At 43.3% G+C, this 16,303-nt stretch overlaps 1 protein-coding gene across 9 annotated transcripts in view; it reads right to left on the bottom strand.

Moving 5' to 3' along the window:
- The window catches only part of LOC122563474 (proto-oncogene tyrosine-protein kinase Yrk-like), a 300,778-nt gene that overhangs the window by 103,418 nt on the left and 181,057 nt on the right, over positions 1-16,303 (bottom strand). The window contains exon 1 of one of the 9 annotated variants that reach the window (XM_043717236.1): positions 15,170-15,503. The exons of the other annotated variants lie outside the window; for them this stretch is intronic. The gene's annotated coding sequence lies outside the window, so the exon portion shown is untranslated. Of the gene's footprint in view, positions 1-15,169; positions 15,504-16,303 lie in introns of those variants that run through there. 9 annotated transcript variants of the gene reach the window in all.

Genomic DNA, 16,303 nt, shown 5'->3' with positions numbered 1-16,303 from the left:
TGGGCACAGAAATAGTCACAAGTGATTAAAATCTCAAAAACAAACCCAAAATGTGACAAGCGATATCAGTTCCAAATAATCTCCTGAAGAAATGTGAACTCTGTTTCTCTCTTCCCAGATGCTACTGGACCTGCTACATTTCTCCAGTGAATTCTGCTTTTGATCCAAATTATCTTGTTGTTAGCTTGTTTCTGTTAGTTTTAGTCTAATGTTTAAATTAAGATAATATTCTGGGTTTATTCTTTACGATCTCTTAACAACCTTATACATCCCTAAGATTATCACTTGTTGCCTCTTTGTAAAAGGACCTGGGTGTTGTCACTCTCATTATAACTCAAGATTTCTGACATTACAGACCAGCCTCAAGCTTTAGTCTTCATTGTTTGAAGTGTCATTCTTGTATCCAAATGATGACAACTGGTTGCAGTATGGAAGTCAACCACAGGCAATACTGATTCTGATTGCTTCATTCTTTCATTTACTGTTTGTTGACCTGTCTACTTTTTAAAATATTTTATTGATTTGCTGTTCATAGGATTATCAGTTGACCCAGTGAAGGGTGCTGTTTGATCAATCACATCAATATCTTTCAAAAAACCATTCAATTATTTCCATTCTTTTACTTTTTTCCCATGGCACTGCGAATTTTCTCTTTTCAAATATATATCCACATTGCATCTGAAACTTATTACTAAATCAATTTCCACACCTTTATAGGCACTGCCTTCCACCTCACAACAACTCAACAACGGGAACATTTGCTCTATCAAAGCTCTTCAAAATGTTGAAGACTTCTCCTGAATCTCTCCTGAACCTTCCTAGCCCTCAGGAGGACAACGTCGAAAAGTGTGCCGCTGGAAAAGCACAGCAGGTTGGACTGCCCCTTCAGATGCTGCCTGACCTGCTGTGCTTTTCCAGCACCACATTTCTCAACTCTGACCTCGAGCATCTGCAGTCCTCAATTGCTTCTCAGAAAGAGAAACCTATTTTCTCAACTCACTTCATGTAACTGAAGCACTTCAACCCTGGGATGATTCTGGTAAATTTCCTCTGCGAAAGTTTTGTGCCCATTGTTGGCTATTCTGCATGGCTGTGCCATGTCAGCATTCAGGGGAAAGTGAGGAATACAGATGCTGGAGATCACAGTCCAGATTAGAGTGGTGCTGGAAAAGCACAGCAGGTCAGGCAGCATCCGAGGAGCAGGAAAATCAATGTTTGGGGCAAAAGCCCTTCATAAGGTGTCCTGATGAAGGGCTTTTGCCCGAAACATCGATATTCCTGCTCCTCGGATGCTGCCTGACCTGCTGTGCTTTTCCAGGACCACTCTAATCTTGTCAGCATTCAGTTTAGGATTAATTCCTTGTGTGTGCAGCCCAAGTCTCTGATTATAAAGTCCAGAATCACATGCACTTTATAAATATTTGCTTATGGGATGTGAGCATTGCTGGCTGGTTCAGTAATTATTGTCTATCCCTAGTTGCTCGTGAGATAGTGGTGGTGAGCTGCCTTCTTGAACCACTACAGTCCATGTGCTGTGGGTTGACCCACAATGCTGTTAGGGAGGGCGTTCCATGATTTTGACCCAGTGACCTGAAGGAATGGCAATATATTTCCAAGTCAGGATAGCAAGTGCTTTGGAGGGGAACATGCAGGAGGTGGTGTTCCTATATATCTTCTAGATGGAAGTGGTTGCATGTTTAGAAGGTGCTGTCTAAGAAGGCTTGATGAATTTCTGCAGTGCAACTTATAGATGGTACTCAATGCTAGGGAAATAGCGGAAATGCTGAACAATTATTTTGCTTCAACATTGACAGTAGAAAAGGAGGAGAGCTCATCAGAAGTCCCAAATAAATTAACAGAGGATCGGGGACATGGTCTAAATAAAATGAGCTGAAGTAAATGGTCAATAATGGGGAAATTAATGGAACTGAAGAGCAACACATCATTAGGACCTGATGGTTTCCATCCATGGGTGTTAAAGGAGAGCACATTAACCTTAATCTTATGGATTTCTCTGGATTCAGGAGTTGTACCTGTGGATGAGAAATTTGCTCATTTCACTCCACTCTTTAAGAATGGTCACAGCCGGAAAACAGGAAATTACAGATCAGTTAGCCTGGCATCTGTGGCAGGGAAATTGTCGGAGTCTATAATCAAGGATAAAAAAACTGATCATTTGAAAAAGTTCAGTTAATCAGGGAGATTAACACGGATTCATGAAGAGTAGCTCATCCCTGACAAACCTCAACGTTTTTTGAAGAGGTGACAAAGGTGTTGGGCAGAGGTAAACCAATGGATGTTGTCTATATGGACTTCCAGAAGGTTTTTGATAAAGTACCACACAAAAGATTATCATCTGAAGTGGAATCCCTCAGAACTGGGGGCAAATTACTGATGTGAATTGGAAATTGGTTCAGTGACAGGAAACAGAGAGTTTGAATAATGGATAAGAACTCAAATTGGCAGGATGTGACCAGTTGGGTCCCAGCAAGGATCTGTGTTGTGGTCTCCAATATTTACAATACTCATCAATGACTTGGATAATGGCATTAAAAAATCAAATATTCAAATTTGCTGATGACACAAAACTGCACAGCATTGTCGCAAGTGTTGACAGCAGCTCAAAATTACAACAGCTTATTGATTGATGAGGTGAATGAGCAAAGCTGCGGCAGATGAATTTTAATGTAACCAAGTGTGATGTTATCCATTTCAGACAGAGAAAAGATAGATCAGGCACAAAGTTAAATACACTGGATGTCCAATGGGATTTGAGGATTCAGGTGCATAACTCTTTAAAATGCCACAAACAGATATGGAAAATAGTCAAGACAGCTAATGGAATAGTGATCTCTAAATCTAAAGGGCTGGGGTAGAGGGATGCAGACATTATGCTGCAGTTATACAAAACTCTGGTTAGACCCCACTTATGGTGCAGTGAGCAAATCTGGGTACTGCCCATTAGAAAGGATGTTTTGGCACTGGAGGGAGTTCAGTGCAGTTTACTGAGGCCTGGATTTCAGGGGTTAAAATATAAGGAGTGATTTGATAAATTAGGCCTTTATTCTCTGGAATTCAGAAGGTAGGTGGTGCTCTAACGGAGGTCTTCAGGGTATTAACAGGGAAAGGCAGATAAAGATATACTATTTCCAATGGTTGAAAATTCTAGAACCAGGTGGTAAAGTCTAAGAATTAGGGCCAGGCCATTTAGTAAAGATGTTAGAAAGCACTTTGACACAATAGGAGGAGTGGAAATTTGGAACTCACATCCTTAAATGGTGGTCGATGCTCATTCAATCGTTAAATTTAAATCTGAGATAGACAAATTTTTATTAAGAGAGGGATATGGGCTCAAGGCAGGCATATGGAGTTAAGCCACAGATCATCTGTGATCTTATTAAATGTCAGAACCCTACAGTGTGGAAGCAGGCCATTCAGCCCATCAAGTCCACACCATTCCTCCAAAGAGCAAACCACCACCTAGCGGATAACCCTGCAATTCCTATGGCTAATCCATCTAACCTGGACACTATGGGGTAATTTAGCATGGTCAATCTACCTAACCTCCACAGCTTTGGACTGTGGGAGGAAACCAGAGCACCCAGAGGAAACCCACGCTGACATGGGGAAAATGTGCTCCACACAAACAATTGCTCAAGGCTGGAATTGAACCCAGGTCCCTGGCACTTTCAGGCAGCAGTACTAACCACTGAATCACTGCACCTCAGAACAGGCTCAAGGGACTGAATGGCCACTACTATTCTTATTTATTAAGCATCAGAGAAGGAGGGAGTGAATGTTTAAGGATGTGGTGCCAATTAAATGGGCCTTTTTTTTAAACAGCTTTCTCAACTCTTCCTGTCACCTTCAACAATTTGCAACGTACAATCCCAGGTTTGATGCTCCCATGTCATTTCCATTATTGCACCATTTAGTTTATATTACTTCTCCACAGTTTTCTTACCAAAAGCAATTACTCCACATTTCTCTGTATTGAACTGTACCTGCCAACTACCTGCCCATTTCACTCAGTCTGTCTATGTCTTTGTAAAATCTATCCTTGTACTACCCCGTAACTGTAATTTCTGATTTCTATATCACTGCAAACTTTGAAGTGATGCCCTGTACAACCATGAGCAGTTTATTAATGGACCCAGACATGAGAAAAAGCTGTAGTCCAATGCCAATCCCAGACAGATAGCACTGCGTACATTTCTCTGATGCAGAAACAATCCTTTCCCATTTACAGCAGACATGTGGAGACCATTTAAGGAGCAGTTGTTGTGAGTGATGCAAAAATTTGTTCCTCTGAGACAGGTAAGAAGGGGTAAGATTAAGCAACCTTGGATGATGAGAACAAAGGTACTTCTCATCAAAAGGAAGAAGGCAGCTAACATAAGGTGGAGGGAGCAAGGATCTAGCACAGCTTTAGAGGATTACAGGCTTGCTAGAAAGGAGCTCAGAATTGGACTGAGGAGAGCCAGGAGGGGGCACGAAAAAGGCTTGGCAGGAAGGATTAGGGAGAACCCAAAGGCATTTTACTCATACGTGAAGAATAAGAGAATGATCAGGGAGAAGGTAGGGCCAGTCAGGGATAGCGGAGGGAACTTGTGCGTGGAGTCTGAGCAGATAGGGGAAGCTCTAGATAAATTTTTTGCTTTGGTTTTCACCAAGGAAAGGGAACTTGTTGTAAATGAAAACTTAGAGGAGCTGGGATACAGTCTTGACCAGATCAAGATTGAGGAAGTTGATGTTCTGGAAACATTAAGATTGATAAGTCCCCAGGGCTGGACCAGATTTATCCTAGGTTGCTCCGGGAAGCGAGAAAGGAGGTTGCTAAGCTGCTGGCGAGGATATTTGCCTCCTCACTCTCCACAGGAGTCGTACCAGAAGATTGGAAGGAGGCAAATGTTTTTCCTCTTTTTAAGAAGGGTAATAGGGAAAACCCTGGCAATTACAGACCAGTCAGTCTTACGTTCTTGGTCAGCAAAGTTTTGGAAAGAATTCTGAGGGATAGGATTTATGACTATTTGGCAAAGCATATTGTGATTAAAGGCAGTCAGCATGGCTTTGTGAGGGGCAGTCATGCCTCACAAATCTTATTGAGTTCTTTGAGGAGGTGTCATGGAATGCCCTGCCAGTAGCAGTGGTGGACTCTCCCTCTTTATGGGCATTTAAACGGGCATTGGATAGGCATATGGAGGATAGTGGGCTAGTGTAGGTTAGATGGGCTTGGATTGGCGCAACATCGAGGGCCAAGGGGCCTGTACGTCGCTGTATTTTTCTATGTTCTATGTTCTATGTTCTAAGACAGGTCAACGAAGGTCGAGCAGTGGATGTGGTGTATATGGACTTCAGCAAGGCATTTGATAGGGTTCCCCATGGTAGGCTCATTCATAAAGTCAGGAAGTATGGGATACAGGGAGATTTGGCTGTCTAGATTCAGAATTGGCTGGCTGACAGAAGGCAGAGAGTGGTTGTAGATAGAAAGTATTCTGCCTGGAGGTCAGTGTTGAGTGGGGTCCTGCAGGGCTCTGTTCTTGGGCCTCTGCTCTTTGTAGTTTTTATAAATGACTTGGATGAGGAGGTTGAGGTGTGGGTTAGTAAATTTGCAGATGACACAAAGGTTGGAATTGTTGTCGATAGTATAGAGGGCTACTGCAGGCTGCAGTGTGACATAAACAGGATGCAGAGCTGGGCTGAGAAACGGCAGATGGAGTTCAACCTGGATAAATGCAAAGCGATGCATTTAGAAGGTCGAACTCAAATGCTGAATATAGGATTAAAGAGAGGATTCTTGGCAGTGTGGAGGAACAGAGGGACCTGGGTGTGCAAGTACATAGATCCCTCAAAGTTGCCACCCAAGTGGATAGGGTTGTTAAGAAAGCATATGGTGTTTTGGCCTTCATTAACAGGGGAATCGAGTTTAAGAGCCGTGAGGTTTTGAGCTCTACAAGTCCCTGGTGAGACCACACTTGGAATATTGTGTCCAGTTTTGGTTGCCCTACTATAGGAAAGGTCAGAGGATTTGGAGAGGGTGCAAAGAAGGTTTAGCAGGATGCTGCCTGGACTGGAGGGTTTACCTTCTGAAGAAAGGTTGAATAAGCTCAGACATTTCTCTCTGGAGAGCAGGAGGAAGAGAGGAGACCTGATCGAAGTGTACAAAACAATGAGTGGAATAGATAGAGTCAATAGCCAGAGACCTTTCCCAAGGGCAGGATTGACTGGTACGAGAAGACATAGTTTGAAGATATTAGGAGGAAGGTATAAAGGAGACGTCAGAGGTAGGTTCTTTACGCAGAGAGTTATAATGCATGGAATGCGTTGCCAGCTGTGGTGGTGGAAGCAGAGTCACTGGGGACATTTAAGCAACTGCTGGACATGCACATGGATAGCAGTGAGTGAGGGGTGCGTAAGTTGTTAATATATTTTACATTAGGATAAAATCTTGGCAAAACATGGTGGGCCAAAGGGCCTGTTCTGAGCAGTACTTTTCTATGTTCTACGTTCTATTGAAGGGTGACTGGTATGAGAAGACATAGTTTGAAGATTTTAGGAGGAAGGTATAAAGGAGACGTCAGAGGTAGGTTCTTTACGCAGAGAGTTATAATGCATGGAATGCGTTGCCAGCTGTGGTGGTGGAAGCACAGTCACTGGGGACATTTAAGCAACTGCTGGACATGCACATGGATAGCAATGAGTGAGGGGTGCCTAGGTTGTTAATATAATTTACATTAGGATAAAATCTCGGCACAACATGGTGGGCCAAAGGACCTGTTCTGAGCAGTACTTTTCTATGTTCTACGTTCTATTGAAGGGTGGCACGGTGGCTCAGTGGTTAGCACTGCTGCCTCACAGCGCCAGAGACCCGGATTCAATTCCCGCCTCAGGCGACTCTCTGTGTGGAGTTTGCACATTCTCCCCGTGTCTGCGTGGGTTTCCTCCGGGTGCTCCGGTTTCCTCCCACAGTCCAAAAATGTGCAGGTTAGGTGAATTGGTCATGCTAAATTGCCTGTAGTGTTAAATGTAGGGGAATGGGTCTGGGTGGGTTACGCTTCGGCGGGTCGGTGTGGACTTGTTGGGCCGAAGGGCCTGTTTCCACACTGTAAGTAATCTAATCTAATCTAATCTAATCTATTACTCTCCCATTTGCCGTCTCTTATCCAATGCTGTATCCACACAGCCATTGCCTCCTTAATCCCCTCAGGTCCAACTTTGCTAAACAGTCCCATCACCTGGTCATTTATCAAATGCTGTTTGAAAGTTTACATGCACAACATCGATCAGGCTAACCTCACTGACCCGGATCTCTCCTTATATTCAAGAGGGATTGTTTGCAGAACTTTTGCAATTTCCACCCTTACTTCCCGCAGTAATTGGATGCAGTGACTCGCTACTTTGAGTGTTGCGAATCTATCAGATCTCTTCTTTTTTTTAATGTCCTATCTAATTTCTTTACCTTCTCCCTTTCCATCATCCTCATTTTTAGTGAAGACAGATCCAATTTACTCATATACTATGTAATAACAACAGAAAATGCTGAAGAAACTCAACAAATGTGCAGCAGCTTTGGAGAGAGAAACAGTTTATGTTTTGAGTTCAAGGTGACCATTTTTCAGAATCATATTGGACTTGAAATATTAGATTAGATTCCCTACAGAATGGAAACAGGCCCTTCAGCCTAACAAGTCCACACTGACCCTCCAAAGAGTGACCTACCCAGACCCATTCCCCTACCCTATATTTACATCTGAGTAATGCACCTAACACTATAGGTAATTTAACATGGTCAATCCACCTTAACCTGTACATCTTTAGACTGTGGGAGAAACCAGAGCACCCGGAGAAAACCCATGCAGACACGGGGAGAATGTGCAAACTCCAAACAGACAGTATTCCGAGGTGGGAATCAAACCTAGGTCCCTGGCACTGTGAGGCAGCAGTACTAACCACTGAGTCACCCAGTTAAATATTAAATCTGTTTCTCTCAACCCAGATACTGATGGACCTGTTGAGTTTCTCTTCTGATTTAATTTCAGATTTCCAGCATCTACAGCATTTTGATTTTAATCCATTGAAATCATCTATTTCAGCTATGCCCTCAGCTCTCTATGTCTGTGACTAAATTTTGACAATTTACGTTCACAAAAGACAAAATTCCTTTGATCTATTCCCCTATATTCTATTGTTTCCTTTTCCCTCATATCATAAACCCTCCTTTCCAGTTTCTTCAGCAGGACTTAAACCCACAACAAGTCTGACTCCCGTGCTATCACTGAGTCATGGGAAGCACCCACAGTTAGTGCTGAGGTGTCTGGACTTCTTTCAGAAGCACTGCTTCTGATTAGCACTGCTGCCTCATAGCGCCTGGGTCCCAGGTTGAATGCCAGCCTTGGGTGACTGTCTGTGTGGAGTTTGCACATTCTCCCTGTGTCTGCGTGGGTTTCCTCCAAGTGCTCCGGTTTCCTCCCACAGTCCAAAGATGTGCAGGTCAGGTGAATTGGCCATGCTAAATTGCCCATAACGTTAGGTGCATTAGTCAGAAGGAAATCGGTCTGGGTGGGTTACTCACAAGAGAGTCGGTGTGGACTTGTTGGGCCGAAGGGCCTGTTTCCACACTGTAGGGGATCTAATCTAATAATCAACCTGTTCAGAGATGTTATGATGCAGCTTTTGGAGCAGGTGGGGTTTGAACCCAGGCCTCCTGGCTTAGAGGTAGAGTTAGTACCATTGAACCACAAGAGCTCCAATGGATTGCACAAATCACTTATTAATGTCTCCCAATTCCAGCATTTAACATTTGTCTGCATCACATTTCATCTGCTATTTTTCTGTCTACTTAATGATGTTACCTTCTGTAATTCTTTGAGTTGCTCTGTACGGCTGGCTCCTATCTGGTATCATCTGCAAATGGCCCTGTGCTTCTGATCACAGGTTAACCTTTTCGTTGGCATCTTTGTGCAAATGTGAGGTTCCACAAACAAAAGACAGACTGCTGTCTCACTATAATCTGACAGCTGAAAGCAATAGCATTGTAGAACAAATTAATCTTCACAGGAGAAGTCAATTTTGATTTATTCTTCAGATTTCAGGGTCCATGAAAATGCTGTGTCATAATTAATTAAACATATCAATGATCTTACTGAGTTTCAGAATTGCTGAGGAATTGGAACAGTATTGTGGATTCCAACTTGCAAATGCCTCATGTTTCCATCTGAAATTCTCCACTCCTCTATTTTAGTAGTAGCATTAGGGAACTCTGAATAAATAGGTTAATGTTACCACTATAAAGACAGCTAACAGACAAAGAGTGGGTGCAGGCTATGTTAATTTTCTCTTGTATACAACTGGAAATAAAGGTATGCAGCAGATCAAATAATGTCTTTTATTGAATTTGAATGACTTCATATCTGAATAAAACAGCTGGCGCAAAGGCATTGATATTTTTGGAATGTAGCATCAAATTAACCTTTCCTGTTCGAGTTCTCACTCATTCTCACCGTTTCATTACAAGAATATCCTGCTCTGTCCAGTGCTGTAGTAGAAACATTTATTTAATTGTAACATTCACTCAAATTTTAAGAAGAAAACCGCCCAGCCACTTTCAAGTGCACAATGTTAATGCTGTTGTCACAATTCTGAGTTGTAATGGATAGAAGCTGGATTGTTCAGCAAGATGCAAAATACAATCCTTCACTCTCAGCACCTGCTCTACACACAGCAAATGGTGTGCTGGGGCCAGCTCAATGTTGATCTCACTGCAGGTCAGCTGCAGATTCAAATCAATGGTGCTCACAGCCGTGAATGGGAAATGAGAGCATCTCCCCTCAGTGCTGAACAACAGACTGTTTGTCTGATTTGTAAGGCAGTGTTGTTCCAGCAATACTAGCTATTGCAAGCCTTCCCTCCACCTTCCCCCCCCACTTTACATTTTCCTGCCCCATCCCCCACAACAGAAGCCTCACTTCCTCTCAGGATTCCTGGGTTTCAGGAAACAAGAGGCAGTGATATAAACAATGCAGCCAGCCACAGAGGAATGCCAAGCTAATCACTGGGATACTGCCAGTGAGGCTGGAAGTGGCAGCAAGCTGTCAGTGTGCACCACGGCAGAAACACAAATCTTTCCAAACTAATTTACTGTCACATTAACACGTAACCTCTGATGGGCTTGAGACATCAGCGATCCAATTACGTACTACAAACAGAACACTATGAAAAGGCAACTTCAGACATTACTCCCTCAATTTATGTGATCAATTACACTCTGAGCAGGTTCTCGCTGAGCAGGTGATGCCTGATAGCACAGTTGATGACACCTTCCATCATTTTACTGATGATCGACAGTAGATTGATAGGGCTGGGTTGATTTGTCTCCTGCTTTTTGTACACGGGACATACCTGGGCAATTTTCCACATTGTCAGGTGGATGCCAGTGTTGTAACTGTACTAGAACAGCTTGGCTAGGGGAGTGGCATGTTCTGCAGCACAAGTCTTCAGTACTATTGCCTGAATGTTATCAGGACCCATTGCCTTTGCAGTATCCAGTGCGCCAATATTTTTGGTATCACGTGGAGTTTATCGAATTGGCTGAAGACTGGTCTCTGTGATGCTGGGGACGACTGGAGGAGGCCGAGATGGACTATCCACTTGACACTTCTGGCTGAAGATTGCTGCGAATACTTCAGCCTTATTTTTTACACTGATTTGCTGGACTCTTCCATCATTGAGGATGAGGATATTTGTTGAGCCTCCCCATCCAGTGAATTGTTCGATTGTCCACCAAGACAATTTTACAGCACTGCTTGTTGGCCTAGAGGAGCAAAAATGGTACCTACAAGAGGCATGGTGGGACAGTAGTTAGCATTGCGGTCTTACAGCACAGGGACATGGGTTCGATTCCATATCGGGCAACTGTCTGTGTGGAGTTTACATGCTCTCTCTGTGTCTGCATGAGTTTCCTCCAGGTGCTGCAATTACCTCCCAAAGTCCAACAATGTGCGATTTCAGTGGATTGCTCAAGCTAAAATTGCCCTGTAGTGTCCCGTGATGTGTAGGTTAGGTGGATTAGCCATGGTAAAAGCAGGGTAACAGGAATAGTGCGGTGGAGTGAGTCTGGTTGGGATGCTCTTTGGAGCATGTGTGGACTTGACAGGCCGAATGGCCTCTTTCCACTCTGAGGGATTCCATGATTCCCCTGGCACTACCTCAGTTTTTTGGTCTAAGTAGTCTCATCCATCTTCCTGCCACAATTTCTTACCCACCATCTCTCTTTCCCACAAATTTCTTCCCCTGTGATCCCTCTCTTCCTTTGACCTTCCTCTTGCCCCTGCTACTGATTTCCTCCCACAGCTCCAGAGTAATTTCTCCCTGTATTCTGATGTGCCCTTTCCCCAGCTCCTGCCTGCTGGAACTAAGATTACTGCCTTATCCAATGGACCTTGCTGCTGGGCAGCAGCCTCTCACTCCAGCTGGTTCCCATGCAGGAAGCAGATTTTAACAAAGTTCCAGTAAGGTTCACCTGCTAAACTTGGCAAGTTCTCTGTCTTCCCAGCATTTCACAGTTTTCCAACCATTGGCATGTGCCTCTTGCTTCCACCTCGCAAACATCAGGGCCCTTGTTTTATCCTTATTATCCTTATTCTTGTTGCATGAGTGACAGCAGTAGTACAGTGATATAATGAGATGTTAGCCCATGTGTTGTAGAAGAACTACATCTGTTTGGAGAAGAATTGGAAACTCAGGTATAGGACTTGCAAGGAATAGTTCAATCATCACAATGCCACAATAATCAAGGATTCAGAGGATGTAAATGAACCTGTACTATTGACATTAGCTGCACACAGATGCTGAGTATAAACCCATGAGTTCCACAATTCCTCTTGGCCTGCTCGGTGTAGTTTTGGGAATGATATGGCTTGCGACTGCCCAGCTCCACTGGGGAATACAGATGTCTTACAGAGAGCTGGAAGCACGGAGGCTTCCAAACAAAAAAGCTAAAAGGTGAAAAAATCCACTATACACATAACAAAACAGCTAGGATTGTAGCTCCAAAACTGATTGGGCAGGTTAGATGCAGGAAGAATGTTCCCGATGTTGGGGAAGTCCAGAACTAGGGGTCACAGTCTGAGAATAAGGGGTAAGCTATTCAGGACTGAGATGAGGAAAAATGTCTTCACCCAGAAAGTCATGAACCTATGGGCTTCTCTCCCACAGGAAGCTGTTGGGGCCAGTTCATTAGATATATTCAAGAGGGAGTTGGACGTGGCCTTTGCTGCTAAAGGGATCAAGGGATATGGGGTGAAAGTGGGAGTGGGATACTGAGATTGGATGGTCAGCCATGATCATATTGAATGGTGGTGCAGCCCTGAAGGACCGAATGGCCTACTCTTGCCCCTATTTCCGATGTTTCTAATGATTAGCTCCAGCTCTGTTAGGCTTTTATAAAAAAAAAGTTCTGGTCTCTCACCAGCTTTCCAGTGAGACCCTCCAGATTCCATCCTGGGGTATGAAGATTCAGGTAATGCCCCTCAAGACACACAAACAGCAACTTTCCCCAGAGCTAACAGGAGCTGACTAGTGGTCCTCATCCTCCTATTGTTCAAGCATCACTCTGCTGATATCGACCAAATCTAGTGTCTAACCACCTACATCAGCGATGGACTCCAGTATCAAATATTGGAGAATTAGCAGCTGGACAACAAATCTGGAGAAGATGTCACATTTTACATAATCGGGGAATTAGTATAGGACAGAAGGGGGCAATTTTGCACACGAATCTGCATGGATTATTTCAAAAAGTAATCCACTTAATCCCTCTTTTGCTCTTTTGCCATGTCCCTGAAATATTCATCTCTTTCAAATATTCATTAATTCCCTTCTGAATTCATATTCACTGCCACATCCTTTCAACCATTCACTGCTTAGAAAACCTCACATCAGCTCAGGCCTTTTACAAAGCACCAGAGATATGTTCCATCTTGTTTTTGACATTCCAACCACTGGAAACCATTTATTTTTAATGGCTGTATCTCAACCCTTTGTGGTTTTAAATACCTCACTCGAGTCTCCTTTTGCCTGCCTGAGGAGTATAATCTGAGCTGACTCAGTCTCTTCCTCTGTGTAATATCTGGTGTTTTTTGGCATTGATTCAGTGCCATGAGGCTGTGGTGCTGGGGCCGAATCAATGCACCATCTGCTCCATTGCCACCTCCTGTCTAGAGTGCTGTAATGCTCATTGACCTCGCCATGTGAAATGGCATTTCTGAGGCATGTGGAGCCTTGTGACTGGGAAGAGAATAAAGCCACAAAACAAGGAATGAGAAGGTAAGAAGAGTTCTCAGCTACAGTGTCCCTGCAAATATGGTGCCCATAGGTAAACAGACTGACACTGATCATCCAATGAAACACTGCAATGATGCAGCTGGAGTGATACAACAACAAGAAGCTTCCTTTATTTAGCACCTCTGTTTGTACTAAAACATCCCAAGAAGACCATCATAAAAGACCATCATGGAGCCACACACAGCAAATATTAACTGGCCAGACAATTAAGAGATTGGTCAAACAGCTGAGTTTGAAGGAATATTTTATAAGGAAGAATGTGAGGTGTGAGGATGGGGGGCATTGGGAGGGAATTCTAGAATGAGGCAATCCATTTCCACACTCCCACAGCTCAGGTAAAGTCAGGTACAAAACATAAATTTAAGCAACAATTTTCAACCAATAGTTTACTTTTTTGCAATACAATTTACATTCAACAACTTATTTCATTACCATGAACACATCAATTCCATTAAAACTTCAATACAGGAAGTGTACTGGCTGTCCAAACTGAGTGGGCATGGAATGAATTGCATCTCAAACACTGACTGAAGGGTGAACAGGCCCTTTACATAATCAGAAAAACAATAAAAATGTGAGGTGAGAAAATATTTGTACACAGGAATTGATTTGAATGCAACATTCTCTACTTCACAGGCACATCTGCAGCCGAGCCTATGGTAATTCACATCAGAAGAGAATTGGATCATTTAAAAATCTTCAAAAGGTCTGAAGTACAAGCAGGAGAATGAGATTAAATTTTGTGGAGAATTAGTCAGAAAGAATTGTTTGAGCAAATTCCTGCAGATACTGGAATCTGTACAGGAAACAACAAATGCTGGAGATCACAGCGGATCAGGCAGCATCCGTGAAGAGAGAGCAACCTAATGTTTCGAGTCCAGATGACACTTCGTTAGAGCTGAGCATTCTTGTTTTTCAGAAAGAATTGTTCTATAGTTGCACCATTCTCTTATTTCACTCCCTTACCCTACATCATTGAGATACGATGTTAAATATAGTTTGTGCACTATGTAATTAGTTGCATTCACTCAATGGTTACAGCTCAGAGCCACAAAGCTTTTGCTGATTTTACAAAATTAATATTCCAGAAAATGTCTTGATCATAAGATGTAGGAGTAGGCCATTCAGCCCATCAAGTCTGCTCTGTCAGTCAATGAGATCACGGCTGGTTTAATAATCCTCCACTCCACTTCCCTGCCTTTTACCCCTGTAAGCTTTCAGAGATTCACTACTCACAGAAGGATGTTCCTGTTCATGTATCTGCCTTTTTAGCAGAACTTCAAAAACTCAGTAAATGTTCTTTTGCAAGCAAGGATGCAGTCACATCACTGCTAAGCCTCACTTCATTCACCGTGGGTCCATCAATGGGTTGGGTATTCTTTCTAGACAGTGAGCTCAGTGCCAACAAAAAGAATGATCGCGTCACATGTAGTGGGAACAACAATTTCCATTCATGTAGCACCTTTAATGAAACATCCTGATGAAACATCCCAAGGCACTTTGTAGAAGAAGAATATTCATAGCATGATAGAATCCTTCCAGTGTGGAATCAGGCTATGAGCCCATACCAACCCTCTGAACAGCATTCTACTCAGACCAACGCTCCTACCCTATCCCTGCATTTCCCACGGCTAGCCCACTTAGCATGCACATCATGAGTAATTTAGCACGGCCAATCCACCTAAGCCGTACATTTTTTGACTGTGGGAGGAAACCAGAAAAGCAGGAGGAAACCCATGCTGACACGGGGAGAACGTGCAATTTGGTTTTCCTGACAGTGCAGCCACACCCAACACAGTTAAGTTGAGGAAAAAAGCCCAGGACTCACTGTTTCCGTTGACACCAGAAGCTAGGAAACGGCTCTGGTTCGGAGGCGGTATAAGCTGACTCCATTGATTCCGAGACAGATGTTTGAAGAAACAGAGTTACACAATTTTACATTCTGTTCACTGACGTCTTTTCTTCGTATACAGTTCAATTGATGTATCCGAATTCTCAACAAGAGTTAATGAGTTACTTGCCTGTACACCATGTTCACAAACTGAGACATATTTTCTCCATAAGGAATAGGACAGCAGAAGATTTTAAAAAAACAACCAAGTTTTAGAAAAATAAATGACAATGTGTTCTTAACTTCTCTAAAACAAGTGTCTACTGCAGTAATCCCAAGCTGCGGAGAGATTGCTGTTTGAGCAGCCTGTAGCTGATTTTCTATTTGACAATTTTTTCTTCAATTTTTCCTTTGAGGTGATTAGATTAGATCCCCTACAGTGTGGAAACAGGCCCTTCGGCCCAACAAGTCCACACCAACCCTCCAAAGAGCAACCCACCCAGACCCATTCCCCTACATTTACTCCTGACTAATGCACCTAACACTATGGGCAATTTAGCATGGCCAATTCACCTGATCTGCACACCTTTGGATTGTGGGAGGAAACCAGAGCACACCCACACAGACATGGGGAGAATGTGCAAACTCCACACAGATAGTCACCCAAGGCTGGAATTGAACCTGGGACCCTGGTGCTGTGAGGCAGCAGTGCTAACCACTGAGCCACCCGTTAAAGTGTTAAGATTGATTTTTTTCCTTGGCCTTTCTGTCTTCTGTGTTAACAAGAAGGAGTCCCAAGGAGTTGACCAGGGACCATCTGCTTCCTGCTCTGTTACAAAACTTTGCTACAAAATCAGTACATGCTGACGTACTCTCCTCAGGAGAAAGACTTTGGATGCACATGGTTTCCCAGGCAACCCAGTAAAATGAGGAACTTACTGTTCTGGCACTTCAAAATCTGACAGAGAAAGACTGACAGAACTAAGTTAACCTTCAGAGGGAAGAAGAGAGAGATAAGACTCTTGGATTGAAAGTTATTACATGCCCATTCCCACTCAGACTCTCTGGCCTCCCACTTTTGAAGTCAGTTGTTCTTTCACCATTACAGACCTCCCCACAGAAATGATCCAC

Source organism: Chiloscyllium plagiosum, chromosome 27, assembly GCF_004010195.1.
Source record: "Chiloscyllium plagiosum isolate BGI_BamShark_2017 chromosome 27, ASM401019v2, whole genome shotgun sequence".
In the NCBI taxonomy this organism is placed as follows: domain Eukaryota; kingdom Metazoa; phylum Chordata; class Chondrichthyes; order Orectolobiformes; family Hemiscylliidae; genus Chiloscyllium; species Chiloscyllium plagiosum.
The sequence above is the reverse complement of the archived record's forward strand: the minus strand, read 5'-3'. Positions and strand labels throughout refer to the sequence as shown.